Source organism: Lepidochelys olivacea (genome assembly GCF_965140295.1).
Source record: "Lepidochelys olivacea isolate rLepOli2 genome assembly, chromosome: 1".
Lineage (NCBI taxonomy): Eukaryota > Metazoa > Chordata > Testudines > Cheloniidae > Lepidochelys > Lepidochelys olivacea.
The window spans coordinates 165882423-165899456 of record NC_140411.1 but is presented as its reverse complement, the minus strand read 5'-3'; the positions used below and the strand labels follow the sequence as shown (position 1 = coordinate 165899456).

Sequence of the window (17034 nt, the reverse complement as noted above, 5' to 3'; positions counted from 1 at the left end):
TGGCCCTAGGGCAGCTACTCCCTTTGCCCCCCACCCCCCGTCCGTCGGCGGCCAAAAGGGGCAGCAACATTCAAGCACTGCAAGGTCCTTTGCCACGGCAGTGCTTTAACATTGCTGCCCTTTCCCAGCCCCCACCCCCGGTGGCCCTGCCGGTACGGACCCTACCAGCAGGGCCGCCGACAGGGGAAGCAAAAGGGGCAGGGACATTAAAGGGCTGCTGCGGCAATGCTTTACTGTGGGCTGGGTATGGGCTGGTGCGGGTTCTTCCCGGTACGCAGTACCGGCCTCTACCAGCTCACTTTCACCCCTGCACACAGGTGCACTTTTTAGGTTTTCTTCCTGCATGGGAGGGGATAGGTGGGTGGGTTTCTGCTCAATGTGACCAGGTTTCTCGAGGCAGAGACTACGTCTTCTCCTATGTTAGTAAATCCTCACCAGGCTGGTGCTCAAACAATAACTATAGGTGGAGTTGGTAGCACCACCTATCATTAAGGCACATAGGAAAAGGGGGTGGGAGCTGGGTGCAGATGGATAGGAGCAGACAGGGAGGAGGCAAGAGCTGAAATGGGGACCAGGAGCAATGGGGTGAACAGGAGAAGGGCAGGAACTGGGTGGGGGGGGTGGATTGGAGCAATGAGAGAGGGAGATACGGTGGTGTTGGGATGGATAGGAGCAGAGAGGGACAGAAACAGGCTGAGGGCACAGGCGCATATCTGGGTTTGTAATCACTATAACGCATTGCCCTCCAGAGCTTGGAATAGAACCCAGGAGTCCAGAGTCTCTACATTTCTCTGCCATCAGCAAACAGCTATCCTGCTAATGGCTGGACCGCACAGAATGTAACACTCTATTAGTGCTACCAGTTATTCCATTAGCTCAAGTGGTCGAGGTCTCTTGTGTGGATCTAAAAGTCCCAACCCTGCTGATGAGTGATGTGAGAGTCAATATGATTCTACCATGATGGGATTTCTGGTTCCTCAATTTGTTTTATAAAAAAAATAGGAAAATACATTAAAAATAGTACATGAAACGAATGTGAAGGCTGCAAAGTCAAGCACCCAGAAGTTAGGAAATACCAGAATTCAGATTGCCTGAGCAACATTAATTCAGCTCCAAGTGTGTATGTGTTATGATACAGTCTTTAATTACATAATCACAAACTATTTTTTCCACATGACCCCTACTTCATTCAGTGCACAGAATGGACCTGTTCTGGGATGAATTAGGGTTGTATAGTGGGTGAGGCTGTTGTGTGCAGCAGGGCCTGCCCCTCATGCTGGGCTACTTAAACCAAACTTTTCACAAGTGGGCATTAAATGTGTGTTCCTCATTTTTGGCTGCCAGGCTTGAAACCCTGAGGACAGATGTGCAGAAGTGCAGAATGCTACAGCTCCACCTGAAGTCAATGGGAGCTCTGCTTTGAATATATAAAGTGCTACAGAATGCTAAGTACTTTGAAAACTCAGTCCCTACATGTCTCAAGTTAGGCATCCAAACTTAATTAGTTTCAGCACCTACAGGTCTTCCCTTTGCGAGTTTGTTACTCATGGGATTCAGTGACAAAACAGCCTTCTGAAAACTACACAAGAACGCATTTAGTAGGAACAATGCATTTAGAGAAAAAAGGATTTTAAAACAACAGTTTTCATGCGTCTGTCTGTTCTAAAATTTTACACTGTCCTGATGGTGAACTAGTCAGACCTAACTTCTTTGGACACCCCAGCGGGTACCTGCACAATTCCCCCATCTCTTGACCCTTTAAAAACATTTATGGTCCTCTTTATCTCCTGTGTTTCATGGCTTTGGCCCTGCTCAGTTTTGTAAGTTGGTACCAGGAGGTAGAACCTTCACAGCTGATAGTTTAGGCATTATCTCTTAACAACATCTATGTGGCGGGGTGACCACTGTTTCCCTGCCTGCTTGTTTTTCCTGGCAGCCCTGTTCATCCAGGATAGTCATATAGTAAACATCTCAATAACCAAGCCAACATACAGTATTCATAAATTACTACAGAGCAGTTCCAAATTCATCATAATAACATATATCCCAAGATGTAATACCTCAGGGAAGTGCAGGCCATGGGCAAGACACCATTTAAAGTCACTCTGAAACATGATTTTTAATGGAATGGATCCTTTATTTCATAGAAGGTTTCAGTGCTGAACATAATATGGTCATAGTGTGGGACTTAGGCTCAGATCCTCAATGACATTTAGCTAAATACACTTGAGAAAGTGGGCTTTATAATGCTCCCTGTGCAGCCTCCTCTAAATAAATTATGCAGCCTGAAGCTTTACCAGGATTTTCCTGGCAACAAACACTGGATCAATACATCCCACCATGTTAGTAATATCATGTAAAAAAAATTTCCGCGATTTCTGAAGGGCTAGATTCTGACCTAGACCACACACCTGGGCAGGAGGGTCAGAACCCTCTTTGCTACCTGAGTTATAGGCTACCTGGGCATTGGGTGTGGGTGGCCAGGGATGTGGGGCACTGCATGCCTGTTTCTTTTTCCCCACCCCAAGTAGGTGGTGAGAAGTGAGAGGAGCTGAGGCACCAGGTTGGGGATAATAATTTATGGCTGGTAAAAGCTAGAAGCAAATGACTACCCTTTGGAGCAAGGAGGGGATTGAGGCTCCCAGCACCACAGTTCATTCTCTGCATGACTCCTGAGGTGCTGCAGCAACAGGTCCCCCTTACTATGACCCGTGACACTAAGACACAAAATAGTCAGGACCAAATTCTGCTCAGGCACACCAGTGTAAGACCACAGTAACTTCATGTACTTCACTGATTTACATAGGTGAGACTGTGAGCAGAATTTGTCCCTAAACTTTTGCCAGGGCTTTGGTCTGTGAGCTGAGCATGGTTTCATTGCACACACATGGAAAAGGATAACCACAGGACATGAAAATCTCTTGAGAAATTCACAGTTTAGGCATTAATTTTTCCATCACTAGAAAGTCCTGTTCTATTTCTATCCAGGTTACTTTGCTTAAGGCCTTCTGTTTCCATTTAGCTGCCATTTTACAGTGAGCAGCTATGTGTGTTTGGAATAACAAAAATACATCAGAGTCCAGCAGGGGTGAACTAGAAAGACAATACTTGTGCTATTCAAGGAATGCTGTCAGGTCGAAAATCATGTATTGAAAATAATAATAATATATAAATATAAATAAGACATAATATGTCATGTAGGGCTACATGGCAAACCAACACCATTTGCTATTCAAACCGAAGGAGTGTTGCAGTTTTTTTGCATGTAATTCATTTAGGTTGGACATTGAAACTATAGAGATTATCTGCCTTGCATGAACTCTTCAAACATGGAGGGACAAATGCACTATCTGGGTGAGATCCTCAGCTACTGTAAGGTGACTTTAGCTTTATTGCTCCTCAGCTATATTGACTTCACTGGAGTTGTGCCGATTTACACTTGCTAAGCATCTGGCCCGCATTTACTTAAACCAATAACATGTATAAAATTGTATCAGAGCAATTCTTTGAAAACATTCTTTAAAAAGAAGCAAACTGCCCACATTTCCTGGTTTCCTGTGTTCCTGGTCATGGTATCTTAGGACCTTCTTAGAAAAGAAAACAGGCAGTGCATAACTGGGTGACTCTCTCTGGCTCCCATTAGCCCAAGGCTAGGAGAGATGATCAAGCAGCTGGAACACTAGACTAGGATTCAGAAAACTTGGTTCTGTTCCCTGCTCACCCACAGTCTTCTTTTGTGAGCTTGGGCAAATTAATCTGTTCTATGCTTCAGTTCCCCACGTATAAAGTGGGAATAGCACTTCCCTACCTTGGAGCGGTGTTTGTAAGGATGATGTCTGTTAATGAGTAAGAGGTCCTCAGACATAAAAGTGGTGGGGACCATAGAAGTATCTAGATCACTATTTGGGGGCGGGGAGAGGGGTGCCTTGTCTTGTGTTTCAGGGACAGATAAGGTGATGAGATGGGTATAGCACTTCAACCTGAACTACCAGGTACAGGTTAGTTCCAACGCAGATCTTAGTTAAGATTGTCTGCAGCTAATGGTCAAACTGCCATAGTGTATAGGGTTTAAAGGTCAGCTAGCACAGATTCGTGTCAAAAGCATGTATCTACCTTACACAGACGGTGCATAGGCACCTATGAATGTGGGATGTTGTGGGTACTTTAACTCTGGATTTCTTCTTTTCAACACCTGTAGAACAAGCTGTCCACGTGTTCTACCAGGTGTCATTCTAAAAGGAAAAATTCCACATTATCACTGTTAATAATATACATGGTGTTAAGTGTGCCAAAACGTGCATTGTGCACGTTTGTTTTATGGAGGTATAGCGGAAAAAAGGGTTAACAGCTAGATATCACTGTGGTATGCTGGGAGCTGTAGTTTGCCAGCTGTAAGACTTCTGGTATTTGTAGTTTGTTTCCACTTCCCCTCTGTGTGTAATGGTTGCCTGCTGCAAGGTACTGTATCCGTTTGTTCTCTTTGGGGAGGTCTTATTTTTAAAATGAACCCGTGATCTAGGGGTATCTGTAAGAGCTAGACTTTCAGCACAAAATGCAAACTTTAAACAAAGTGAGTTTCAGATAAAGTTGCGTTTCTGGGCCTGATTCCCTGTTGGTTTGCATCTTGTGTTGGCATTGCTTTCAGTTCAGAATAGAAACACCTTACATGCATGTGCAAGGCAGTTCAAAATTAGGCTCTCTGTCTTTTTCTGGGCTATGTCCATTTCCCCAGTCCATCTCAGCAACTTTATTGGACGCTTGTTGGACATTTTGAGCCCCACATTTTGTAAGGAACCCCACCCCCGCTCATTAAAGTGGTTTGATATGATTTTCAAATTCAGTAAAAACGTATTTGACTGCATGTGAGCATCCCCTGGAGTGCTGGAACCCAAGCACTGATGCAGAGCTTTTGGGTATGAGAACCTGAAAATAAAATTGGCACTGGGCTAGTCGATTTCACTTATGTTTAGTTTCTCTGTCTCAGCTGAGTGAAGTAAATGAATAGCAGAAAGAGAGTGAAAATTACTGTGTTGAAAAAATTATTTCCGTTTCCTGAGCTGTGTGTGCAGTTCAGGTACAGTGTAGGTGACAGCTGGGAGAGGACTTCCATTGGGAAGTGACTTGTTTGGGGGTGAAGAGTAGAGTTGGGGGCAGGGGGGAGCAGAGGTAGCAGGGCCCAAGTAACAATGACAGGGGAAGGCAGCACAATCAAGCAGTGGATGGGTAGGGGACAAGCACTGGGGCGTGGTGGGTAGCTGGCAGCAGAAAGCCAGGCAGGGTGCCGAGGGGTGCCAGCAAGTGGGAAGGAATGGATATTGGGGGGTGATAAGAGGGAGGCATGCAGGTGGAAGAAGCAGCAGCAGCAGGTGGTTGGCTGGTAGTGAGTGCAGCGGTGGTGGTGGCATCTCAGAAACCCCTCTGATCTAAAAGCAGTCTGGCATGTGACTAAAGTGCTGTGCTTGGACCTGGGGGTTAACAATCTGAGGTGCTGCAGGCATTTGTAATATGATTTTAAATCTGACACTGTCCCTTTAAATTTCCCTTTGCTCCATGTTTAATTTCCAGAGTATGGAGTATGTGAGGCTCTGTTGGAGGGGCTGTTAATACATCTGCTCTCTACAACTCCAGGTATGAAGAACTCAGTGGTATTGTATATTTTTGTTATTCCTTTAACGCACTGCTCTTAGCTACACTGGTTTGAACCCAGAGTAACTTCGCTGGCCTCAATTGAGCAACTTTTGACTTATGCCAGCATAGCCTATAATAGAATCTGGGCCACTATGTTTGAGCTATACAAGTATCTGGATCCGCCTGGCCCTGAATGATTTCATCCTGTATCACATGTGCTGTTGAGTTTTGAAGAATTGTGGGAGTGGCAGTCCAGGATCAGATTCTCTTCTGCCGTGTCACACACTGGCTTTTGGTCTGGCTTTGTAGAGCCACGCTGGGGTATCTTGGTCCCATTCTCAGAGAGCCCAGCCTGACACACAGTGTAGCATCAGCAAGTGAAGCCCTGTGATTGTTTCTCTGAGTAATGGCATGCTGTAACATGTATTGATGGTCTCTTTAAATATATGAACAAGGGGAAGCCAGTGAGATCAGCAAGATGGGGAGAGATGGTCGGCAGAAGAAAACGTGGTTTCTGTCCAAATGGAAGGAGGATACACATTCTTTTAGCGCAGGTTAGAGTCTGCCATCACCTTACAGTAGGTGCAATCAAATAAATTCTATTTTGCCCTTGTATGCTGCCTTTCGTCTCATAGCGCTTTATACACGTTAATTAAGGCTCACAACACCCCTGCCAGGTAGAACAGTATTATGAGCCCCGTTTCACTGCTTGGTAAACAAAGGTATCAGTAGGCCACAGGAGTTTTCCAGCCAACATCGCATAAGAGGCCTCATTCTCCACTACCTTGCACTGTGTCTAGTCACTTACAGGTATGCACGGCTGATGCAAGACTGAGTGAGTGGAGGATTATGGTTTGGGAGCAGAGGTAGAGAGGAAGGATGATCCAGTGGTTAAAACAGCAGCCTAGGCCTTGAAAGTCCTGGGTTCACTTCCCTGCTCTCTACTTTGAGTCATTGTGCCTCAGTTTCCCCATCCATAAAATCAGGATAATGGCACTGCTCTGCCTTACAGAGGTGTTGTGAGGATAAACATGTTAAAGATTGTGAGGTGCTACTATGGTGGTGGTCATTTTACTCACATTTGCGCGGGCTAGATGACTATGCGATGTGCAAGTCAGTGGTGAATTGAGCCCTGGAAGTCTGTGCCTATGCTCAGAGTAGAGCTCAGGTCACCTGTCACTCAGTCGCTCACGTGACTTAACCGCAAGATCTCCTTGGAAGTCGTGACGGCGAGTGAAGGTGACCTCCTTTGCACTGAGCTGGGTCTCCTTTCCATTACCCTTGTATTTATTAAGAGAATATACATTTTCAGGGGAACAAATAACAGCCGAGTATAGATGTTTTTAAACTCCTATCTTTGCCTTATCTGCCTTTGAAAAAGCAAACATGAAACTTCGGATTGTTTATTTGCCTGCCTCCCTTTAAGATAGCATAACCTTGAGAGTACAATGTGTGAGCTTTTTTATTTTTAAACCAGTGATGTCAATGCTAATAAATGTTTCTATTAAACTATGAAGAATCAATCCTGCCTTTCATACATATACATCCAGGCTTTTTTCTTCTGCCAAGATTTACCAGGCCTGGGTCAAGATGAGGAAGCAGGAGAACCAAGAGGTCTAAAGCAGGATTAAGTGGGGCTACTGGATGTTGGGGACATCAAAGCATGGGTATGCAACACTGATATATAAAGGTGGCTTCCAAGCCAGTTCACAACAGTGAGTAAAGCTGATACTGTAAGTAGGAGAGATGGCAGGAGGTAGGAGCTCTCACCGAGAGTTCTGATTCTTAATTAAAATCCCACAGTACACAAAAAAGGGCCTGATTTCATTCCCACTTACCCTATTTGTGACTTCAGTGGAGTTACTCCTGATTTACACCAGTGTGTGGAGAATCAGGCCTACATCTCTATAGACTTTATGCATTACAAAAGTATTATGTGGCATAATTTTATAATTCACCAATCTCCTCCCCCTCCAACCGCCACCCCCCCCCGAAACACCAAAAGAAAAACTAATTCCCTCAATAGCCAGCAATAACCAAATCTTTGCTTCCTGATTGACTCATTAGAGGTGACTACAGGTTTTGAACCTCTAAACACATCCCCTCTTCAGAGTTTTTTTCAGGAACATTCTAAAATTGAGCTGTTATACTTAAAGCAATTCATGGTCATGATGGAGATCTGTTTGATTTAAAAGGATTCTGGCCAACACTTTCAGAGCTGGATACCTCCCTGTAGGCGCCTCAATCCTATAGGTACCTAAAAATTGAGTCACCCAGGTTTGAATCCAAACCATGTATTGAGAATTCTGCTCCCACAACTGATTTCAGTGTCAAGACCTACTATCCCAAGGGATAAAGATCCCAAGAGCTGATAAATCTCATGGTCATTACAATTTTGAAGTAAATATCTGCTTAATATTCCTTTTTGCAGGAAGTAAACCACTAGTGGCTTGTTAGATCACACCTGCTATAATGCTTTGGCAAAAGTAGAAGTTATGAAGAGAATGCCACAAATGTCAGTTCCCATAAGGCTTATAGATAGTCACAGACAGGCTAGTCCATTCAGTGCCCAAGGAATGAGTACTTCTCTATGATTGAAGACGCTATGAGAAGAAAGGTTTCAGAGTAGCAGCCGTGTTAGTCTGTATCTGCAAAATAAAAGGAGGACTTGTGGCACCTGAGAGACTAACAAATTTATTTGAGCATAAGCTTTCGTGAGCTACAGCCCACTTCATCGGATGTATGCATGCTGTAGCTCACGAAAGCTTATGCTCAAATAAATTTGTTAGTCTCTCAGGTGCCACAAGTACTCCTTTTCTTTATGAGAGGAAAGTAGCTCATCAGCTTCTTCCTTCCTTTTCACGCATGGATTCATTGATCCATTTGCACCATTCCAAATGCTTCCCTGTAGGTAGGTTATGCTTTTGTGCCACTTTGTACAAGTTACGCTCCTCAGATATTGGGCCTAATTAAAACTGCATTTCCTGATCAAAAGTGAATGAAAGAAGGGCTCAGACATAGCAAACAAACGCATTTTCCCCAAGAGCCTGAGCTGTACTGCAGGCAGTCTGGGGTCTGTCTTATGGGCACACAGCTCCCTGCCATGGTGAGATAGTTAAGTGCTGCAAGAGCCTTAAGACCACTCACTTGACTCTTCTATCTTACTCAGAGGAGGATCAGAAAAGCAGAGCTATACGAACAATAGCAATAAGCCCACCATAACTGTAAGTGGCTAAGATGTAGTCCCCATTCTGCAGATCACACAGTGAGTCTGCTGTTATGTAAACATGGGGCACACATAGGGAAACAGCTCAGGGACGGGTAGAACATGTGCAGAATCTCATCCCTATGCAGCTGCCTTATGGCCACTTGAGGCTCCTCAAGCATTCCTCAGCTGGAGATCTCAGTGCCAGAAGCTACAGCAAGCGCCCTAGGGGATCACTGACAGTGAGTTTGACTTTCAGCTGTTTTATTGTGTTTGTCGTAGGAGGACTTATGTACAGTGTTTTTTTCAAAATCCAGAAGCATATTTTCACTTTCCCCAGATGATGCTAAAAACAAGAGGAATCGTAGCACTGGGGATTCAAGCTCTGAGCAGGGCCTGTGGGATTAAAACCACAGCCTTGGTTTTGGTGGGCTTGTTTCCCTAAAACATCTCATGGGGATACTCCATTTGCACACATGTCATGCTTCTCAAATGAGCCAGCATTGCATTTATAGTTGAACAGCTGCAGGGATTTGCTGTGTCTGGAAGGGCTGGGCCTCCACCATGCAAACACATGACACCTGTTCCAGGCCTGTCAACCTTCAGCTCTGTGTAAGGCTCCCAATGGCCGTTGTACGTGTCACTCAACCAGCTACAAAATAATCCGCTCCCTGCGAAGTGGTTACTGAACGTTCTGAGTGTATCGTAGCAGTAGGCTCGGTGTGGTTGTCAGAGATGTGCAGCAAGGACGTGTCAAATGCGGAGAGATTGGCTCATTTCTTTCTTTATTTTTATTTCCTCAGATGACTCCGCCTCCACCAGTTTCTTATAAATCTGACAAACGTTGCTGGGCTTAGACTGTGGTGCGATCCGTGACATCGTCAGAGATCCAAGATGGTGGAATTTAATTGGCGGGTGAGGAGACTTTTGTTGTTAAAGCCTGGGGTGGGGATGTTAAAGAGGAGCATGTTAAGCTAGAGCTGGGGATGTTGTGTCAGAGTGTGTGTCTTTGTTTGGCGTAAGCACCATGTTCAGGTTTAAGGGGATTAACTGCAGCTCTCTCCCCATGGAATCTGGAGACTTAATAATATATATCCTACCGTATATATTCAGTGCCTTGCAAGTTGACTTTGCTGTGGGCCTCAGAGTACTATAGGCAGACGCTGTCTTGCTTCTCCATACACACACTCCACATGGCATTTGGCTCTGCTTTTCTTCCTTTCTGTCTAGTCCCCTTTCAAGGCTGTGCTGTAGCACAGTTGCTGTGTTGTCTATACCATTCATCCCCATGTTGCTGTTTGGTATCCCTGGTACAGATGTACCACTTAGTCAGCAGCACACCAGACACAATGACTTTCTTGAGATGGGGAAGGTTTTAATTAAATGCACGAGCAGCTTCTTGGTATTTTGGTCCTGTCTGGATGGGAAGTAAGAAATCACCTGAGGTTATAGCTAACTGGCATTTGGGGCATATGAGAATATTGGCTTTGCTAGTACACCTAGAGGTATGCATAAGGGCATCCTAATCCCCCTTAGCAGGTGTACAGTGCTCTGCTCTTTCAGGAATAATGAGCTGCCAGAGAGTTGTCATTTACTTTATTCTAGTCTTATCTTCATTTGAGTAACATGGGGCGGGGGAAAGCAGCTCCAATAAATCTTATAGTTTTATTTGGCTTGGAGACTCCTCATCGACATAACTCACCAGCAACGACACAACAGAACCACTAACCCAGGAACCTATCCTTGCAACAAAGCCCGTTGCCAACTGTGTCCACATATCTATTCAGGGGACACCATCATAGGGCCTAATCACATCAGCCACACTATCAGAGGCTCGTTCACCTGCACATCTACCAATGTGATATATGCCATCACGTGCCAGGAATGCCCCTCTGCCATGCCCCTCGGACAGTCTCTACATAAAAGAATAAATGGTCACAAATCAGATGTCAAGAATTATAACATTCAAAAACCAGTCGGAGAACACTTCAATCTCTTTGGTCACTCAATTAAAAGACCTAAAAGTGGCAATTCTTCAACAAAAAAACTTCAAAAACAGACTCCAACGAGAGACTGCTGAATTGGAATTAATTTGCAAACTGGATACAATTAACTTAGGCTTGAATAAAGACTGGGAGTGGATGGGTCATTACACAAAGTAAAACTATCTCCCCATGTTTATCCTCCCGCCCCCGACTGTTCCTCAGATGTTCTTGTCAACTGCTGGAAATGGCTCATCTTGATTATCACGACAAAACGTTCCCCCCCCAACCCCCCCACTCTCCTGCTGGTAATAGCTCACCTTACCTGATCACTCATACTCAAATAAATTTGTTAGTCTCTAAGATGCCACAAGTACTCCTTTTCTTTTTGCGAATACAGACTAACATGGCTGCTACTCTGAAACTCTCGTTACAGGGTGTATGGTAAAACCCATTGTTTCATGTTCTCTGTGTATATAAATCTCCCCACTGTATTTTCCACTGAATGCATCCGACGAAGTGAGCTGTAGCTCACAAAAGCTTATGCTCAAATAAATTGGTTAGTCTCCAAGGTGCCACAAGTCCTTCTTTTCTTTTCTTTTATTTGTAAAGCTGTAACTTATCCTCTTTTAAATTCCTCCTTAAAACCTACCCCTGCTGTGATGCCTACCAGTCACTCCTGATTAGCATTGGCTAGGTAATAGGTCAGCTGGGACTTAAATTTTTCCACTCAGTTCTGTTTGCTTGCCCCATATTCCCATCCACCCCACCACGTTTGTCCATTTTGTCTATCTTATGAGTCCTTTCCAATACCTAGGCTATAAATTCAACGGGGCAGGTAGTATTTTCTCATCTCTGGTGTTACTCCATTCATTCCTGGTGCAACAGGTTACACCATGAATGACTTTGGCTTATGAACTGATATAGGGATAGCTCCCCACACACACATAGATACTCCCTGCCACCTTGTGTACTAACAGTTTTCATGTGTAAATGATATTAATCGAAGCAGCAGTGCTACCAAGAAGCCTTGTAGCTGTGCTTCCTGAGATTACATAGATATGGTTGAAAGACAGCACAGCCCCTACAAATTGTGATGAAGTTCTTTGCAAAATTAGGACCCTGGGCTGCAGCTGTAGATGGATCTAGTATAATTTCGTATAAAGTCTGTGCAATGTGGACAAATCAGCACTCCTAAACTTGAGCATTTCCTGATATCTATATTTTAAATTGACAACTGTAATGGAGTGATAACATAGGGGGTTTTATTTGCATTATGTATTCTAATATTGGCGAAACTGAGTTACAGCATACTAGTAGTTGTAGTAAGTGAAAGGTTTGACTATCAAGTTACTTTGCACTGCTTTCAGGTGGGGAATTAGGCCAGCTGGCTCTTTGAAACAGCATGAGGTGAAATTCTAGCATCTACAGTGCATTTCTGATACTGAAAGCTCCATTACGCGTTGCCCGATCCTCTGCCAGTGTGTTTTAAAGTTCTTTATTATGCAGTTTTTGCACTTAGATTTTCCACACACATCTCTTATAGTATCAAATCTTTATAATGTGGAAAAGTTTGTGAAGCATCACGAACCCCAAGCATTCAAAATCATGAGTCAGGCCACAAAACCGCCCCCATGAGATTTAGTATATAAATAAATGTGGGGTCTTATTTGCTTTCCGGCTTTTGAGCTTTTAGGGGGTCACTTTTTCAAGCTGTCTTCTGCAGCCGTGACAGCTGAGACCTGATTCCAGGAGCTGGCGCTTTAAGCAAAACACCAGCTAGTGCGAGCCTCATTATAAAATTGTGGGAATTGGTAACGCTAAGTCATATGGATGAATATTAACAAAAATTAGGCCTCAGAAATGCAAATATGTGCTTAAAGCTGAGCATATGCGTAACCTTTGCAGGATCTTGGCCTTGGTTTGTTTTCCTCTGAAGAATTTAATATTGGTCAATATCAGAGACATTAGCAAATATCTTCTATCCTGAATTGAGCAGAGATCCTCCCACCCACCTATGCCCTGCTTACATTAGAAAAACTACCCATTTACTGAGAACGTCGGTAATTTTAATAATTTTATTACAATAATGTTAAAATAAAAGAAATGGTACAGAGTTTAAGCGAAGAAGTTTCTGGTTATCAGGGAATAAGGTATAGATTACTAAAGGGTGCGGAACATAGTTTCCCTTTGTCTGCACTTGCAATTAAGTTCAGCACGCATAGCTAACAACCGTTCTCAGCTTTTTCAGTGTAGGCAGGACCCCAGCGAACCCTTCACACCACACTGTAATGGATATTTATCACCTGATTAACTTGTGAGGGTGACTAGAGCTTGGTTAAGAATAAATAACAAATAGTTTACTGACAGGTTTCAGAGTAGCAGCCGTGTTAGTCTGTATTCACAAAAAGAAAAGGAGTACTTGTGGCACCTTAGAGACTAACCAATTTATTAGAGTATAAGCTTTCGTGAGCTACAGCTCACTTCATCAGTTTATTCTGGAAGTTTTTCTGTGTGCAAATTGTCTGCAAACAGATCTGTTTTCTCAGATTCAGCCATTACTCAGAATGATTGGCCAGATAGCTTTTGTGACTGATGTGTGGCCTGAAGCTTATTCACAAGCAGCACATTGTGAAATATTCATTATGAAATGTCTGAGCTCTTTTGGCTGGACACAGAGGTCACTGCAACTCAACACAAAAATTGGGGATGAGCCAATTGGATTTTTTTTTCCATGCAGAACTCTGTATTTTACTCACAGAAAAGCAGTTAACCAAAAAAAAATCTGTATGGAACACAGGGATTCCACAGATCAGCATTTATTACCCATCCCTGGGCGACAAAAACAGCCTTATCCCAGGGAACCTACAACTTCCTGTTTCTGGATCAGCTGCTTTTATGGCCTCTCCCTGGAGCTCTGTGTGGGCCAGAGATGGAATGAATTCGGGTTATCTGGTCTCTGCACCCAGTCACATGGTGTATTTCTGTGCCCTGAATGGATGACATGCTTTTTTTCAATATGCAGCACTCCCTTTTTGGACTTTGACGTCTGCACAGATATTCACAAAAACCAGTGTCATTCCTCCCTCCCTCCCTCCTTCCCCTCCCCTCCCCTCCCCTCCCCCTTGAGAGAAAGGAATACACATCTCCTTGTGTCTGGATGACTGTCTCAACAGATCACCTTTATGGATCGATGTTACACAGAGCCTGGCAGCCACTGCTACATGCCTTCAAGATCATGGCTTTGAGGGAACAAGAGCCAATTACAGCCCTCGCAAACCCCCAGTATTAGTGGGGTCTGGTCACCATCCAAGACTGTGTCTTTATTTCAGAGGAAGATGGTGTCTGTGATTTATCAGTCATTGGCTTACAGCTCCTAAGCTACAATTCTTGACTCAGCTCTGGCTCTTTTGGTCTCATACATGAATACCTTGTGCAATTCCTTGATTTGTTTCTATCCTGCAACTGCAACAAACCAGTACATAAAGATCTTGGTCTAGAGCCAGTATTACCATTGCCTGATGAGCTCATCTTTGATATTATTCTGTAGCTACCTGATATCAGGTCCAGGTAAGGTGGTCATCAGCATGGCTAGCAGGCTGCCATGTAAGAGGCTGTAAGAGGAGCACATTTGGGCTGTTGTGTAACTCAAGCAATGCGGTGCCAGGAGGAGTTTTGATATTTAACGGTTCTAGAGTTATCATCCATCGTAATCCCCCTTTTCCGGCTGATGATTCTTCAGAAACCTGGGGTGAATTCCTAACTCCATTGAAGTCAATGGCAAAACTAAGTACATAAACTTCTAGGAAGGCCAAAAATCTTCAGCAGTGCCCAGGAAAGCAACTTTGATAATGCCTAATGTCTGAGACTAGTGTAGGAATCAGGTGAATCCTCACAGTTACCACTCAAAGTTTGCTTTCTGCAAATCTCTTGCAACATTCACTTAAAATTTGCCCTTTAAGCAAACCATCTTGCCAGTAAACTAATTCACAGAAAAGCAAACCTAGAAGGAGGTGTGAATACGGGCAAAGCGAATTCATTTACAAATTGAGATGAATTGAGGGAAATATTTTTCAGTCTGCACCTGAACTCTGATCCAGATGGCCGGAGATTTCCCATGGGAAGACTGCATGCACTGCATTGCCATAGCATGAACAAAGTCTTGAATAATACAGCTTCCAAAGGGAAGGTCTATAGTATGCCATAGATGTGCTTTAAATGTCACAGTTGCTCAAGTGTTGTAGAAACTCTGTTGAAATATATTGTTTTCTATTTCAGGCTTTGGAGAATTTTCCACTGCTGATGTACATTTTGGCAGCTAAAACATTAATTCTTTGCTTGGCATTTGCTGGAGCAAAAATATACCAGAGTAAAAAACTTGAACAAAAAATGAAAAAAGAACATGAGGCAAAGCTGAAAAAGGAAGCAGAGAAGAAGGAAGATTGAAGAATCTTACAAGGTATAGAATTACTGGCTCAACTGGTGTGTGATAACAGCAGGAGGGCAGTATACTGTTATAGCTCATTATGATGTTTTGGTTCTGATCTAGCTGGATTCAAGTGTTATCTTGCTCATCACCACTTATCCTGTAGTCAAACAAAAATATTTCCTGTGTTACTTCAGCACATGCATGTACGCTAAGTGGTTCAATCCTCTACCACTGACACAATGATCACCAGAAAAGTCACATTGTTGTGCATGACCTTTAAGAGATCTTTGTACGAGATTCTCTTTCTGCTATGTATCTACCTAAGCTTTTAGACCATGCTCAGCACCTATGGGATCTGAGCACCAGAAGACAAGTTTAAATTGGGCTCAACACAGGGGTAACTGGATGAGCTAATGGTCCCGTCTGACCTTTTAAAAAAAATCTAAGACTTTAAAGAAAACTTAAATCTCTCACATAGTTTAAGTATGTTACAGGACGAAAGTGCTTTAGCTGGAAGAGCAAAACCATGTCGCAAGGAGTTCTCCGAGGTGGATATATCATGCAAGTTTCACTATACAACAGGCTATGCACTTTACTGGTATAAATGGGCCCCATTTTGGGAGCTGTGAGCAGTGCTCGGTGCTTAAAGGTCTTGCATACCCTTGCCTCTGACTGGCTTGAGAGAGAGCTGAGCACGCTCAGCAACTGATAGTGCTCATAGCATGGAGGAAGTATAGTCGTGCCAGTATAATGTACACCATCTGGGATGTGGTACCAAGAAGAGTGTCTTCTGCTCTAATCACTAGACTGCAGGGGGGATCAAGAGACAGGGGTGCTATTCTCTGCTCTGCCACTTGTTCGCTATGTGACTTTGGACAAGTCACTGTCTTGCTCTGTGCCTTAGTTACTGTATCAGTAAAATAGGGATAATATGACTTCCATAGTGCTTTACTTCTTTACATTTACAAAGTGTTGTTATTAGCAGAACTCCTGTTGCATTTTTTAAATTAAGGTTCACCCCATGTAAGAAATCAATTTCAATTTTTAAAAGTGTTAGCAATTTGGGCCCAAGTCCTGTCACCATTATTCTTCTTCCAAAACTCCTTCTTGGGTGAATGGGAGTTATGCATAAAAGTTGGTGGCAGAATATGACCCTAAGAATAAGTTGTGAGAATGCAGTGGTTGTCTATATGCCAAGTTGCTTCACCACTTTAGGTGAAGCTTCAGCTGTGATTTTAAACTGACTTAGTTAACTGGTGCACAAGGCTCCATAGACACTCCTATTTCAGTTTAAACCAGACTTATTGCAGTTTGGCCCAAGCTGATTAGGAACAGGTTTAAGGCAAATGGAAATACATTCTATTCTTAAACCGAAATAAGAATTTCCGCACAGGAGTTTGCAATGATTTAACTAAACCTGTTCAACTAAACTGGTGCAAGCTGTAGACAAGGCCTAAGGAAAACAGCAAAGGGCAGAGAGAAAAGTTTCCATGAGACACATTCATTCAGTATGATTCTGCATGTGAATCTAAACACCAAAATGGCAGCTCCCTGTGTTCCAAATATCCAGTCAACAGCATGGCAGCATCACGCCATGCACCACAGGGAGGATCATTGTTAGCTGAGACAGGAAGATACAGAGGAAAATGTTTTGAATTTCTTCCGTGTATCGTCCTTTGATTTGGCATCTGGGAAGCACTAATTTATGAACTAGAAAGATAGGGAAGAACTATTCTCTTTCTCTATCATGTTTCAGTGACTGTTTTATTAAAATTCTACTAGGCTAGGGA

At 43.4% G+C, this 17034-nt stretch overlaps 1 long non-coding RNA gene across 4 annotated transcripts; it reads left to right on the top strand.

The window, feature by feature from the left end:
• The first annotated feature begins 4373 nt into the window (after window positions 1–4373).
• LOC311514958 lies at window positions 4374–9722 on the top strand. 4 transcript variants are annotated; one of them, XR_014709998.1, is made up of 5 exons: window positions 4374–4458; window positions 5566–5628; window positions 6084–6182; window positions 7198–7295; window positions 9637–9722. It is a non-coding gene; the product is annotated as an uncharacterized lncRNA (long non-coding RNA). The 4 variants fall into 4 exon arrangements; XR_014709999.1 differs by having other exon boundaries at window positions 6084–6206; XR_014709997.1 differs by lacking the exon at window positions 7198–7295.
• The last annotated feature ends 7312 nt before the right edge of the window (window positions 9723–17034 follow it).